Below are 14491 nucleotides of genomic sequence, written 5' to 3'. Positions count from 1 at the left end.
TTTTTGGTTCATGGCGGTGCTCGATAATGATAAATCTAAGTATTTCGCGTGTCTAACTCACCAGGCTACCTGACGGCTATTCTTATGCTGGCATATAGAGGTTTGGGACAGAGCTGACGCAGCTAATACAGAAGTGTTTGATGGCGAAATTCTGCCCTCCGGAAATGTTTATATCGCCTTTGTACGCTCCTACAGCATAGGAAATGCTATTGTTTCTTTCCGTTTGCTAGCATGCATCGCTACCTTGTTGTGCTCAAACGCAAACATAAATGTAGAGGCAGGTATCGACATTTCACATTTTATTGGGAGCCCTTGGACTTATTGGAGAATACCAAAACAATGTTCTCTTTCAGAAGTGTTTAACTCGCACACACACTCCCCGCCAGATGAAGATCAATACAAGCCACTGGCACGCACCACCATTGATCACACCCATTTCAAGCGCCTGATTCGCACACAAGAAGTGTGATCCCACACTTGCATAGCCCGCGGGACTATTAAAATGCAGGATTTCTCGCAATTTCGGCACAGGTTTTCGGTTATGACACCGCATTTTACCGTGAGTTCCCTTTAAGGCGTAGTCTCAGCGGGGGTTTGTGGTAATGCAACTTACGAGGTACAAGTAGGACAATTTTGTGGAAATTGAAATTCGTCATACAATATGCGTTAGATATTACATTTTATATTTACTAACTAATATTCCCCTAATTTCATAATGCATTGCTAACCCATAAACCCGTGCAAGGATCTCACCTCCGGTGCACCATGCGCCAACCGAGCTGTCTAAAAAATACGCCGGTAGAAGAACAAGTCAACAGGAAGGAAAAAGGAAGGTTCGCCGTCGCCTCTTCTTTTTCAGAACACACGTGAGTGTGGCGCTTCTGTTTTTTGTTTTTTTGGTGCCGCATTTTTTCAGATGGTGGCGTTTTTTCTATGACATTGGCCTATGGCCCAGAAACAAGGACAAATGCCCCGTTGACGACCAGTGCCGCACAACCCGAAGTGATCACGCTTACGTTCGCGACGAAATCTTGCCAATCATTTTGAGCGCATTGTATCATATATGCCATTTCACCACTTTTGCGGATGTATCAGCGGCCACGCTGTTTTGGCCATAAGCAGAAAACATCCTGTAGTGTGACTGCGATCACGTGACAGTCATTCGCATTCATATGTGCCGCATGTGCGTGTCATATGTGCCGCATCATTGCTTTTGCGAATGTAGCAGCGGCCGCGCTGATTTTGACCATGAGCAGAAAAAACGTGTCACATTACGGCGGCCGCATGACGTTTCTTTGACATCAGCAATTCAAAGGTGATTTTGAAATAGTCTCCCAATATATATTAAGTAAGTTTACCCCCAACCGTTCACATCTTTGCGGGCGTTGAACTCAGCAACCAAGGGGCTTTGGGTTTTAAAAAGGGCATGGCCGTGAACTCCATTCAAAGGTCCTCAAGATGACTATTTCAGTTCAAAATCCCATATAAGGGCGGAACACTCCCTTCAGATCTTACCATTTTATTGGCAATACGGCGATCACGGCCAAAGAATATTTAATCCTTGAATACTTCGAATGTGTCGATCGTCATATTTCATCATATTTGATGCTTGCTTCAAATGCTTTAAATATGGAACAGTCCCTTCATTTCACCTTTCTTATTATATGTGGTATATTTAGCTGAATGGCTTGGATTTCTGGTATGATTTCTTCTTTCACTGGAAAGCTTCCTTTTCCGTTTCGTGTCATCCAGAGGTGTGATGTCATAGAAACGCCACCCTAATTCCGCCTCCTTTACGACCAAACTGGGTTGTAAATTGTATTGTTTTGTAAGAATTGATTACCTAACCCATAACCAAAACAATGACCACTGAACTATCGGAGGGCGTCAGTAGCGACAACGTATGCCATTTTGTTTCAACGAGCTTTAACACTTTAGAATGCAAGGTTCCAACAAGGAGCACGCTTTCTGATACTTAGCACAGGAATTGGAACAGTGCTGCTGATAATTAATACTACATACTGTTATTTTTAAAACCTTGATTATAGCACATTCCCATAGCCTCTTTCAATTGATCCCAGTCACGTGACTCCGGCCTATGGACGTCGTCCAACCACAAAATTAAACCACCCGCACATTTTAGGCGCGCCCCATGATCTGTGGCGCTTTATTTTCGGTGAGCTCCATTACAGGGGAAATAGAAACGAACTGCGTTCAGTTTTGACCCATTTACAGGTTTGACCTTGTTTAATCGCCCTTATTCCCAAACTTTCGAATCCACTGCTCATTCCGAACTGGGGAGTCCTAAACCACTGGCGGCCCACTCTGCCACCCCCTCTCCATCTCTTTCCATCTCGGCGTCTATTTTCCTCATCCCAGCTCTAGCTTTCATCTCTCCCTTTGGACATGTCGTCTCTACGTCGGCGTTCGAACAGCCTTGTTTATGCGTCTCAGGTTCGGCATCGGTTGCGGAGTAGGCCATCTTCACCGGCTGAGCACCCTGCAGTGGCGTCGGCCGCCCTCACCGTTGGAGCACTGGCAGCATTGGTCGTCTAGACCGACAAGGTGCCTTTTAGGGAGTGTTCCGTATTTGTACTGGGTTTTGAATTGAAACAGGCATGTTGAAAATCATCCGGTGTAGTTCACAGCTCTGCCCTTCCCCAACACCTAAGCCCCTCTGGTTTCTGAGCTACACGCTCGTGAAGACGCGCAGACTAGTCCGCTCACCGAATCAGTTGATACGTGCAGACCATTTTAAGACCACCTGCACATCCGCGACGTCATAAAGACCTCATTCAAATATTGCCACTCCACTGGCAACAGTGATCAAGGCCAAGAAAATATAACTGTCTAATTGTTCATACCTGGTGTTCTTGAGCGCAATTTCCAGATAGAACGGCCGTCAATTTGCTCTCCGTCAATATTGAATGAGGCGCGAATACGCGAACAATGGCGCGAAGACGAGGATAGTTACTATCAAGAGGAATGTTGTCTTCCAGTCTTTCTCACTTAAAAGTTTACAAATAGTTATAAGTGGGCTTATTTCATCATATCCGACATTTGCTCCAACATCCTCAAATGCGGAACATTTCCTTCACGACACTGCCGACGCTCACTCCCGCCGTCTCTTCAAGAGCCCCAGAGCCTCAGTCGACGCTTTCTGCGCTCCGTGTAAAGGCACCATTCGAGCGGTCAGTAAATTCTGAGCTTAATGGCTTGCTGCCAGACACTCCCCATCTCCGTACTACTTAAGTCCCCTTCGTTCGCTGTCGCGTCACGTAGGGCCCGCTCTGCTATTTGTGATGCAGTATGCTATGTTGTCTCCTCCCCGTCGCCTGCTCGAACTACGATCTGCTCCCAGAGCTGCGCGCGGTTGCACGACTGCTACCACAATGTGGAGCGGCGACAGTCGCAAAACCGGACGATCAATGCAACTCACCCCCTTATCGCTCGGTCGCAGCGTGCCCACTGCCCCAACAGCCGGCCAGGTCTAATTTCCATTTATGGCCGGCAAGCCCGTTACAGTCGCCCAACCGGGGGCGCCGCTCGCAACCGCGGCTGTTTGTAACCCTTGCTGGTGGCGGCAAAGTCATTGTGCGTCGCATCAGCGATGCTTAACGACGGCATCGCAATTGGTTGGTGAGCTTCGGCCGACTTTTGTTTCGCTTCCAGCGGCTAGTAGACTGGCCGGAGGCTGTATGCCGTGACACCGCGGCTCCGTCCCAGACGAAGGACGCCTCAAAATTGGAGGCATGGAGGAATGGGGCACAACCGCAAGCTCTTCAGTGAACTAAGAGACAAGTTCCAGTATAATCCACTGATTCAAATGGCGTCATCATCGCCATCCTCCCAGCAGTTTTCTCTCTGAATTGTCGTCGAAGGCCCTCTCACACCCATACTCCGAACAGGACTATTTCAACCTAACCAGCCTGAGTCCCAAACTGCCGATCTGGTGGATACTGAAATCTTTAAACAAGTTTATTGAATTAAAGGCATGAAAATAACGGCAAATGCCAGCATTATAGCGCGATGATAATTGCGCCCCGATGAGGCTTCGAAGTCCGCGCTGTGAGAAACGAATGAGCGCCAATCACTTGCGAGGCTTCCACACTCCTAAAAACTAAACCTTGTTGAAGTATTCCCGAATGTCGTCTATGACGAATCACCTTGGCAAGCATTGATTGCTAGACTAGGATAGAAAAATATCCCACTTCATTTTTGCTTGCCGCGCACAATCGACCCCGGCATGCACAATCACGCTGCTCGTTTTAGTACGCATGTTTTTTCGCCAAACAAATGCGGTCATAATGTACACCGGTAGGCGCATTTGCTTGAACTATGGGGCCTCCTAGCGGATGGGGGGGGGGGGGGGGGGTGTGGAGGGCTCCTGGGTTTGGGCGGGGCCGTCGGGGAGGGCAAAGGAATCCCTACAACAACCTGTGCACACTTTTCCAAACTGTATCTAGCGTACTTTTCTAGCTCCGCGGTATTAAAGTTCGCCTTTCTTCCAGTCATTCTTTGGGTTTGGAGAGGCACAGAAAACACCACTCATGGGAGCCACGGAGGACAGACAGCCTTGATTTCTGGCGCCGTCAGGTGGATGTTTCTAAAATGTGGACGTAGACGCACCATATGGTCGATATCAACAAGGCGACATTGGATGCAACTTTGGAGCTTGCAAGCTTGACAGGTGAAAAAGGGCAGGAACACAACATACACGGATCATTGAGCCATTCAGTTTTATTGACATCAGATAGTGTGAGCACAGGAAGTTGTCCCAGTGTGCAGGCCGGGAGTATTTTTGTAACTGCTTTTCAGTCAACGCAGACTCAACGATGGCGCTTCAGTCAACATTTGCCTTACAACGGACGACCTAATATCGAATTTTTCAAAAGTCCGGCCACGCCGTCATGAGTTGTACGATTCCGCGAGGATTTCCTGCTAATATTTTGGACATCGCATTCATTTATTTCTTTAAACACGCACTGTTGCAGCATTTCATCACGTATGACCTTGCAGATGCAGGAGGGAGTGCCAGACCAGCGTGCGCGCAAAATCCACGATGAAAACTGCTACGTCCCGAATGAGCTGAAACTCCCAGATTCTAAAGCCACATCCAAACTCCACTTACAAGTTTTTGGAACCGTCCTCATCAGAGAAAGAGCGCCTGGGTTATGTGAATGTTTTAAAAGCCTGGTTAGGTACAGAACAAATGACGTAGGTGAAGACCTACGCAGGAATAGGATGCAAAAATCAGCAGTTTTCATTCCTAGCGCAAGCTGGTTCGTTCCGTGGAAGTCCGTCAGATTCAGCCTTAGCAAGCGAAGTCATACGAGGTCACGGAGAGAGGTCATGCAATTTACAGCTAGACGTGTCACACTACATTGATAAGTGGCGCCATGGTGTCACAAAGTCTGTACAACCACTAAGCGTCCAAAACGGGTACCACCTTTACATCCCAAGGGTGGCTTGACAGAATGCAAATGAAATCCAGGGCAAAGTTAATTATCTTGCAACAACAACGGCCAGTAAGTCTTAAGGATCCTACTGCGCGGCCATAGTGGCCCCATATTTCATATTTTTGCAGGCATTCACATCCCCGCGCGCGACCTGGGAAGCCAGAGGTGCGGGGTACCGTTCTCCGCGATGCCAGGGTGGGAGGCGGGCGACGCTATTCTGCCTCAGCGGCTGAGTGAATCGTAGAGCCCCTATGCCAATGACTGTTACGGCATTATCTTGGATTGGATTGACCCAAGCGCTTGAATAAATCTTCGAATCAAACAAACCTCATCTTCCTAGTGTGGTTGGTGGCTCGTCGCGTAGAATAAATGACTTGTATCATTTGACTGTTTAGGTGCTAGCAAAATTAATGATTAGTGCAAGTTACTGCAAAACAAGTTTCGTCACGTAGCACTGATGTCTATAAGCGTTGACGGTAGAACGACTGTCGAAGCGCTCCTATCGGTAGGTGCTTTTGTAGAAGCACGACTATCTTGGAACCCCTACTGGCGTGAGTACGAAAACGTTTCTAAATTCCCCAGCGGATGGCAAGGGTCTGTTACCGAGAAACGCACTGGTTGAGGTTTGAACCAGTGCGTCACTATGAAATACGTGACACTCAATCCCAAAGCCAGAGTCCGGCTAGAAAACCACTATATTAAACGCCATGTGGGAGAAATCAAAGCCATAGAAAAGACGTTTCGCTGAATTCGCGGGATACTGCCTTCCTGTCCGCGTATATATTTGTCTAAACGGCTTTTCAAGGTTTCGTGGCACATGCACAATCATTTTGACACATTGTGTTACTTACGAACACTGCAGAAACGCATGCTCGAGACAGCAATTCAAACGAAATAAATTACTTTCACAATTGTGAGCAGGGAGTCAAATGAGAATTTCTCTTATAGGAGCGACTGCTCTAGATCGTAATTCTGGGCTTTTCAGGCCTTGGAGGAAACTGGTGCGCAAATGATCAAAGCGGACGTGTCTGATCTAACAGAAGTAAAAAGTACAAAGAGGTGGAAGAACTCCTTTTTTTAATGATATAATCCGAGCCCTTTTGAATGGATGGAATCCTTGGATCAGAACTCACGCTAGCCAGTGCTTGTTGTGTAAATCCTGGCCCATACGATCTGATCGCGCAACGGCAGGTCAACGGCGCAATTTGGCAGCGGAATTTTATCGTGCCGCAATGCTCGGCACGGTCCAGCTCGACATGGTCCGTCCTGCCCTCTGACGTCATTTGACCTTTATCGCAACCACCGCCGCCGGCCGCAGGCCATACCTGCCAATGGCATATAGTGAGCACCTAAAGCGACTCCATCTCATCCCGCCGAGGGTGGGTGAATCAGGATGCGGGCGCTCTAACCAAATGGGCCCCTGAGACGGACATTGACCAACTAATTAAACGAGTTAATCCATGGAGCGCATGGCTACCCGAACGACTGACGCGTCTCACTATATACTGATGCACGACTGTGTTCTCTTCTGCCCAAAATATGAAACTAGGAAGTATCTTAATACAGAATGTAGGACAAGAACAACAACAAAACTGAAGACTGCGTCCACCCGGGTGCGCAAAACTGAATGACAGTCAGATATCGGTATGTATCGGTACATGACTGTGTCCTTCCTGCCCAATATCTGAATCTTGGAAGCATTTTAGTACAAAATAAAACAGAAGGTTGGGCTACGTACCACCCATGTAGGTGCGGGCAAAAACTAATCTTTGCAAGGACGGGGGCCGCGCCCGCCCAGAACGGATGAGCGCGGGGGCGTGATGGAAGTGTAGTCATTTCAGGTCACATGTTTAAATGTTTAGCACCATGTTGAGCAGAGTTATGTCCATACAACATTGGTGGACTTCGATACTCCACATATTTCGGCGGTCTTGGTCCTCACGGGAACAGGCTCTGTATATCGTGAAGAGACGTGTGCTTGCTTCCCAGTTTTGGTCGCTGGGTCCCACTGGCTCTTTCCACGAAACGGAACCCTGAATCTTGGCACCCATTGTTTTTTTTTCAACGAACCAAAACTCAGTATGCTGGCTCCTGCTGGCTCTGAAGTTAAAAGTCGCACACCGCAGACATGCCACAGCAGTCAGCCAGTCACAATAGTGAGCCTCTCCTGACGCCACCACAATTATTAGCGGTTTGGTGTTAGTAGTAGATCATTGCCACATTTTTCACTGAGAACTGCCAGCTGAAGCCATGTTAGCACCATTCCAGAATGGTGGATATGTCGATCATGTACGATATTATAATCAACCACATAGGGGCGTCCAAGCACCACTATGTTTCAAAGTTTCAGTCAGTCAGCGAGACTTGTATTTCCAAGCATCCATCCGTCAGGATTTCTCATAAATGCTGCCAGCGTTGCGAGAGATTTTTGTGAAAACTTGCATTTTGGCTGACACGGTTATGACTGCGAAAACGCCAACAACTGATCATATTTCGTTGGAAGTTGGTAGAAGTTGTTTAACGCCCCGGCCTCAAACGCGCAATTCCATTACGGATCCGGCATGTTTCCGACGCAGGTACTGAGGCAACTATGTATGCTGAGAACGTCGGCAAATTCACAGCGCGCCATGCTCAAGGCATCTCCCAGCGCACCGTGGAAGCCGGGCTTTCCCGAACAGAACATAATGGTGAATGAGTCGGCTCAAGGCTATGCGTCAGTATTGTTTGATGCCAGGTTCATCATCGAACCTGGCCGGGTAAAATTCGGTTCACAACCCTGTGAAAAGCAAACCAACACACACGCGGGAACTCTATGGCACAGTGGGAAATTTACGTCACAGAGTACTCAAGCCGCCAACGCCACCAAATGCCGCCTGTCTTCCACCGACTGAAGGAACTCTTCATTCTGTAGAGGGCATACGGGCCGGCAACCGCCAGGAACCTGTAAAGCGCCCAACTGCGCGTGATACTCCGATGGCTAAACCAGGCCAAGGCCGAGGCAGCCGGCGCGCACCGAAGCGAACGCTCAGGTCTACGGCCCGCGTCTCAAATGGTTCTGCTATATATAGATGCGGTTTCTCAGGATTTTTTTAGGACTGCGCTTTGAGGTTTTCGTTTTTCAGCATGCCTTCGTTTCTTTGTTGTCACAATTTATATATATATATATATATATATATATATATATATATATATATATATATATAGTGTATAATTACGTAATAAGTATAATTTCGTGTTTTTATTGCATTTTTGTTAGTATCTGTATACAGAACTATCCGACAGCAGTTCTGACGAGACTTTTGACGCGTTGCCCGGTCCGTAGCAATTCAAGGATAATTAATTCGCGTGGATCCAGATCGTTACCGATTCTAGCGACCATGCTTTTGTGGCGGCGCCGACAAAGCGAATGACGCGCTCAATTAGCCTGCTGGGCGCCTTCTATCGTGCAGGGTCGGGACTGTGAGTACCAGGGTAATACCGGGTAGACCAGAGCTCCGTATAAGTAAATTGCGGCATGAAACTAGAAATACTCTAGATTTGTGACGTAGGCTAGTTTTTAGTCTATACTAAACATTGGCAGCCGACAACTGAAGCTAGCGTGGCACAGGTGTCACAATGGCAAATCTATTTTGAACTGAAATGAACATTGTGCCCAGACGTTTTGAAGCACGTAGTTTGTACAGTCGATTATGAATCCGACGCCACCTGTTGAGCTACTGACACCACTGAATTTACCGCGAGTCGGAAAATTCATGGCGTATCTCGCATCAAAATTTTGACCCGGCACGCTGGGGCTTTGGCTTTTGTAGACAAAAAATGGGTAGCAGATCGGTTCAGTACTATTAAGCAATATTCCGTTTGGTGCAAGGTTCGTCAAAATTGCACCGATAGAATGATGTTCACAACTCTGTGAAAAGCAGGCCTGTAACACGCGAACTCCATGAGTTGTAGGAAACGTACGCCGTGTATCTGTTATGCTACCAGCGTGCTTCGGTGACGTTCAACGCGTAACTCAACTATGAAGGTCGCTCAGGTGCGTGACGCTTTTTTAGAATGATTTAAGGGGAGTGTACCACATTTGTATGGGGTTTTGAACTGGAAAAGCTATCTTGAAGACCTTTCGGTGCAGCGCACAGCCCTGTTCTTATGACCTAAACTCCTCTAGTCTCTGAGCTACAGGCCCACGAAAATGGGCAAACTAATTGGGGTAGAGTGTTTCAAAGTCCCCGTTTACATTCACGACTTTTCAGAAACAACATTCAAAGCCCGTCATTCCAAAAGCCACGCGGTGATCAAAAACGAGAAAAGTATAAGGAGTGTATAGGAGTCGAACTAGAAACCTCATTTGACTCCTCACTCAGCAGTATAAAAGGATTATATTTAATTTGCTTTGCTTTCTCCAGATATGGTCGAGTCGCCCACATCTGGCTCTCGTGAATACGATTTCCAGATATCACAGCCGTCAATTGGCCTTTAATCCAGTGTTGCGGAAGGTACGTTGACGTAACCAAACGATGACGTATCGAAAAGTATTTTTACCAAACAAAGAAATTGTGTTGTCTACAGCAATATTTTCTACTTTGCAGTATACCCATAGATATATGATAGCTCGCTTCATTACATCTGATGCTTACTTTCATATCTTCAAATATAACACATTTCCTTTGGGCAGCATTGCGCAGTGGCCAACCAGAGTAGACTGGGCGACCGGCTGCCAGGTTGTACCAATCCTGCGTTCTATGTCACTGCCTGTATGCTCAAGTTGGCCCGCGCGATGTTGAATGGCCTTAGACCCGGGGTGCAGCAGCCCACGCGGAGGTGCTGCAGATGCTGTATGAGGTAGGTCCTCAGTCCGTGGTGCGTGCCGGCAGTTAGCTATTAAAGGGCGCATCTCATTTGTGTTGTCTTTCTCGAGTGATCACATCAGACGGTACGCTTTAATCAGTAATACCAGTTTTCTTGAAATCCTGAGATGTCCGGAATTTCTGTTTGAAGTAGCCGCTCCTGTGGGAGAAACCTCATTTCACTCCTTGCTCACCACTATGAAAGGAATATTTTTCATTTGCTTTGCCGTCTCCAACATTCCTGTTGTGTAATGTCTGCAATACACTACGGTGTCGAAATGTCAGTGTAAAAAATGCTACGAAAGCTGGAAACGCTGTGTAGACAAAACTATGTGCGAACATGAAGCTATTATCCCATGTATTCAGCGAAACGCCATATTGTGGCATTTATCACAGCGGCTAATTATCAACCATCACAAACCTAAGCTGTTGGGAGGTTTACCACGCGGTCGGCAGCCGGGTGGTGAACCACCTAACAGTTGCTTTGGGCAGCGCCTCTAAGATGATTGAAACCGCGGCGAGACCAGCGTTGGACGGTCGGCCGCCTGAGTGCGCGCCGTGGTGACGGCTCTTCGTCATCCGATGGCGTGTCATCAGCTGCCTCCCTCGAGGCGTTAAGGCGCCTTGATCGCCCGCCGCCGGGAGAACCGCCGCGCCGGCCCGGATGCCGAGCTCGCCGGTGTGTAGCGGTGCGCGCCTCCGGTCGGCCAGCGTGGCGACCTCACCACAGTCCAGCGGCACGCGGCCTGGGTCGACGAGCGCGGTCCGCAGTGCGGTCCGGCAATGGAGCCGGCTACCCGCCACGCCGCTGACGTACCCGGTCAGCGCTGGATCGTCTCGCCGACCATCTGGCGTAAAGACCGGCTGCTCCCCTGCCGAATGATCCGGACAGTACGGACCACGTCCATCTTGATAGGGGTCTTCTGCTTCATCCCGGTCTTGCATGCCGCGGCAGCGGGACGCAGATGCCGGAAACAGGCGCGAAGAGCCAGTGTTTCGGCGCCAAACTCTGCCCACTGAACCGTCGTCTGATGGCGTTGGCCGTGAGAAAGTTCAGCTCCGCAGCACTGGACGGAGCGCTCTTCTCGCGTGAGCTTACAGACCGCTGCCTCGAACAATGCCAGGCGTAGAAGCAGGCGTTTCTCGGGCAGTGGGAGGCCGACGAGAAAATGACGGTAGAGCGCTGCTTAGTAGGCCGGCACGCACGTCTTTTTTACACTTCCCGTCGCATCGAAAATTCCGGGCAGGCTTCGCTTACCAGCCTCTTGATGATAAGAGCATAGTCCAACACGGCGGAACCTGCTCCTTCTTGCGCAGCGCTCAACTCTGCGGCCGCCGCTTCGGGCCTCGCAGAACCGTTGCTTCAGTGAGAGGTGGCGTCACTGGGTCCGCCTTGCCAGAGCTCTCCACGACCTCCATCGCCAGCCCGCGGCATCCGTCACCATGATGCCGGCGAGCCTGTCGGCGGGGGTGCTTTCCAGTTTCGCCACGCGTCGATATTGCCCGTGGAACGCGTTCGGTGGCGATGCGTCAAAAATCTCCGCCACCCTCCGACACCTTCACCGTTGGCGGGTGGTCTGGGACGTCCGCCGGCATCTTGAGACCGCTACCGTTATCCGGAATCCGGACAGAATGACACTCCCGCCGCTGCCACCATGTCGCGGTCGTCCGCGAGTGGGCCCAGCCATGCGCCAGGTGCCACGTGGCAAAACTTGCGTCAACCAACCGGCCTCACCCCGCACCACTGACCTTTGTGCCTCGGGCCATCGCGTGGCCAGGGCTTACTAGCGGCGGACGCAGCCAGCTGAAAACAGGGTCTTACAGGGCGGGGGAGGGGAGCAGCCAGTAGCGTCGGCACTGATTTTGAATTGGGGGCAGGATGTGCGGGGGATCTCCTGCACAGTGCTGCATTTTAAAAGGAGGCGCCGAAGGCGTTGCCCCGGTATCAAATTGTTATGCGTCATATCCAAATAAAGTGTCAACGGTCAGGACCCGGAAATAGGGTCCTTCAAATTATCCAGCTAGCTAGAGTCCCGCTAATCGAAAACAGGGCCCTGTGTTCCAGAAAAGGTCTTCCGATGCAAAGTTGGACTTGTAATAAAAAACATGATGCTTCTATTTTACCAAGGGGCCTCCAAATCTAGTAAAGGGGTCTCGCTTTCCAAAACAAGGTATACTGATCCATGATCGCGGCCATCTCATGAATAGAAGGAGCTTCCTGTTCCAGAAATGGGGTATACGAACGACACGGCAATTATATTTTTTGACCTTGACCACCGCATGGCTAATGAAATGACAACATTTTAAGGACGTAAGTATGGCATCGGGGGTGCCTGGGTGACCTTGAAATAGGCTCCCAAAGAGGTCTGCACATTTTGCGGGCGTACACTTCAGAAACTAAGGGGGTTTTGGTCTTAACCCGCGCCCGGCGGGGGGTCTGAGACAACCACGCCGGGGAAAGTTGACTCCCTCCTAGTACTTCTAACCTTCAGACGAGGCATCTATGCATGCACACATATACATATATCCACCTTTCCTGCAGACCTTTGCCCACTTCCTGACGTCGCACGCACGCCCCTCACACGGACGTCGTCGGCGTAACTTCGGATTCCAGTCGCGCGATCATGGTGGTGATCTGTTCCCGTTTGTCGATCCGCTTGTATTTTTCATGGTAATGCTTCCCTTTTCGGTGTTTCTTTACTTCCGGGGCTAAATATCTACGAATGCCACTGCATCCTGAGGGAGCACGATGTGAGCGCACAGTCAATCAATTGGAACTTGAAACTATTAGCGTACTTCACGTCAAGTGAATACTCAATCCTGTCCTACACTACCTTGTTGCAGCCCGTCAGAAATAACGATTGGAAAGCAGCTGCCGAAAGACCCCGGATCGGCGCCGTGCCCGGCTCGCGTTCAAACACGTCCATTCTGTCCACTGACGTGACAACCCTCTGAGTTGGACCGTCTGCAAGCCAGTCAAAGGCTGAAAACTTTCCGGTCCGAGTGTTTCCAACTGATTCAATAACAAACTTATCCCCTGCAAGAGAAAACCGTTCACCGAAGAAAAACGTCACAGGGCCGTCCTACAGGACGCTGACTGCCGCTGAAACGCCGGCTGAATACGAATTGTTCTCAGTTCCTCCGTCAACAAGAGCACCTGCAACTCACGACCTTCTGAAAACGGCGTCGTCAGTCGGGGAACTAGCGACAATATGTTGTTCACCGGAAACCTTGTGTGGCTTCAGAGCCAACGATATGACCATATTGTTTTCAGGTTTGGGTCGCGCAACCTGACTTTGTCACCGCCCCCATTAGTTCCCCCAGCTTGCCCCCCACCAGTCAATGATCAGTCGATCCAGACGTCGAATTTTGGCGACCCCATGTATGCTGGGAAACCAAAACGTCTTCCGGCTGGCGGGGACGGTCACATGTCCAAGCTCAGCGTGCCGTCTGTTACGTAGACTGCCACTTGCTTGGGCCCCACCCCGGATGTCCCACGTGAATGCTGTTTCGGACGTTATGTTCAGCGATGAAAACCAGCAGATACCAGCAATGAAAGTCGGAAGGACTAAGGGCATCGATAGTCAGAATGCGCTAGATGCTGCTCCAGAATGTTTCGGTGCAATGTAGCATAGTTTATCTGTTGGGTTCGCCCACTATTTTCAAGACATAATTTGACTGCCCACGCACCACGTCATTATACACGTGTGGTCCCTTTCCATGACGCGTTGCCACGAGTGCCTCGGCGACCCTACTCTGCGCGTCACTGAAGCTGATTCGCACCCTCCACTCCTCGGTATAATGCCTCAGGCTTATTTCCGGTTCGTATTTTGCCCCGTGTTTTCGCAGATGTAGAGCTCTCGCAGCGAAGCGAGCCGGGATGAACGGCTATTTGATCTGTCAAATTGAATGTCGAAGTGCATTCATCTGAGTCCGATTCATGCCGGAGATAGGATTACTCTTGGAGAGCAAAAAGCTGGACCGAATAAAACTTTGCGTAGCCAGGCGGATGGCTAGAGCGCTCACCCGAATCGTGTTAACTTTTGCTGGCGAGACTGTGGCAGCCAGCACGCCACTTTTCCACGCTCAGAACTTCACAGTGTACGTTTGCGCTGAAGTGTCGCGCGTTCGATTGGCAACGCCAAACAAATGTCAGAGCAACAGAGAGCGCTGAGAATACGGCATTTA

The sequence above is a fragment of the Pollicipes pollicipes genome, unplaced genomic scaffold, assembly GCF_011947565.3.
Source record: "Pollicipes pollicipes isolate AB1234 unplaced genomic scaffold, Ppol_2.1 Scaffold_6138;HRSCAF=7277_pilon_pilon_pilon, whole genome shotgun sequence".
Taxonomy (NCBI): domain Eukaryota; kingdom Metazoa; phylum Arthropoda; class Thecostraca; order Pollicipedomorpha; family Pollicipedidae; genus Pollicipes; species Pollicipes pollicipes.
This window is presented reverse-complemented; position numbering follows the sequence as displayed.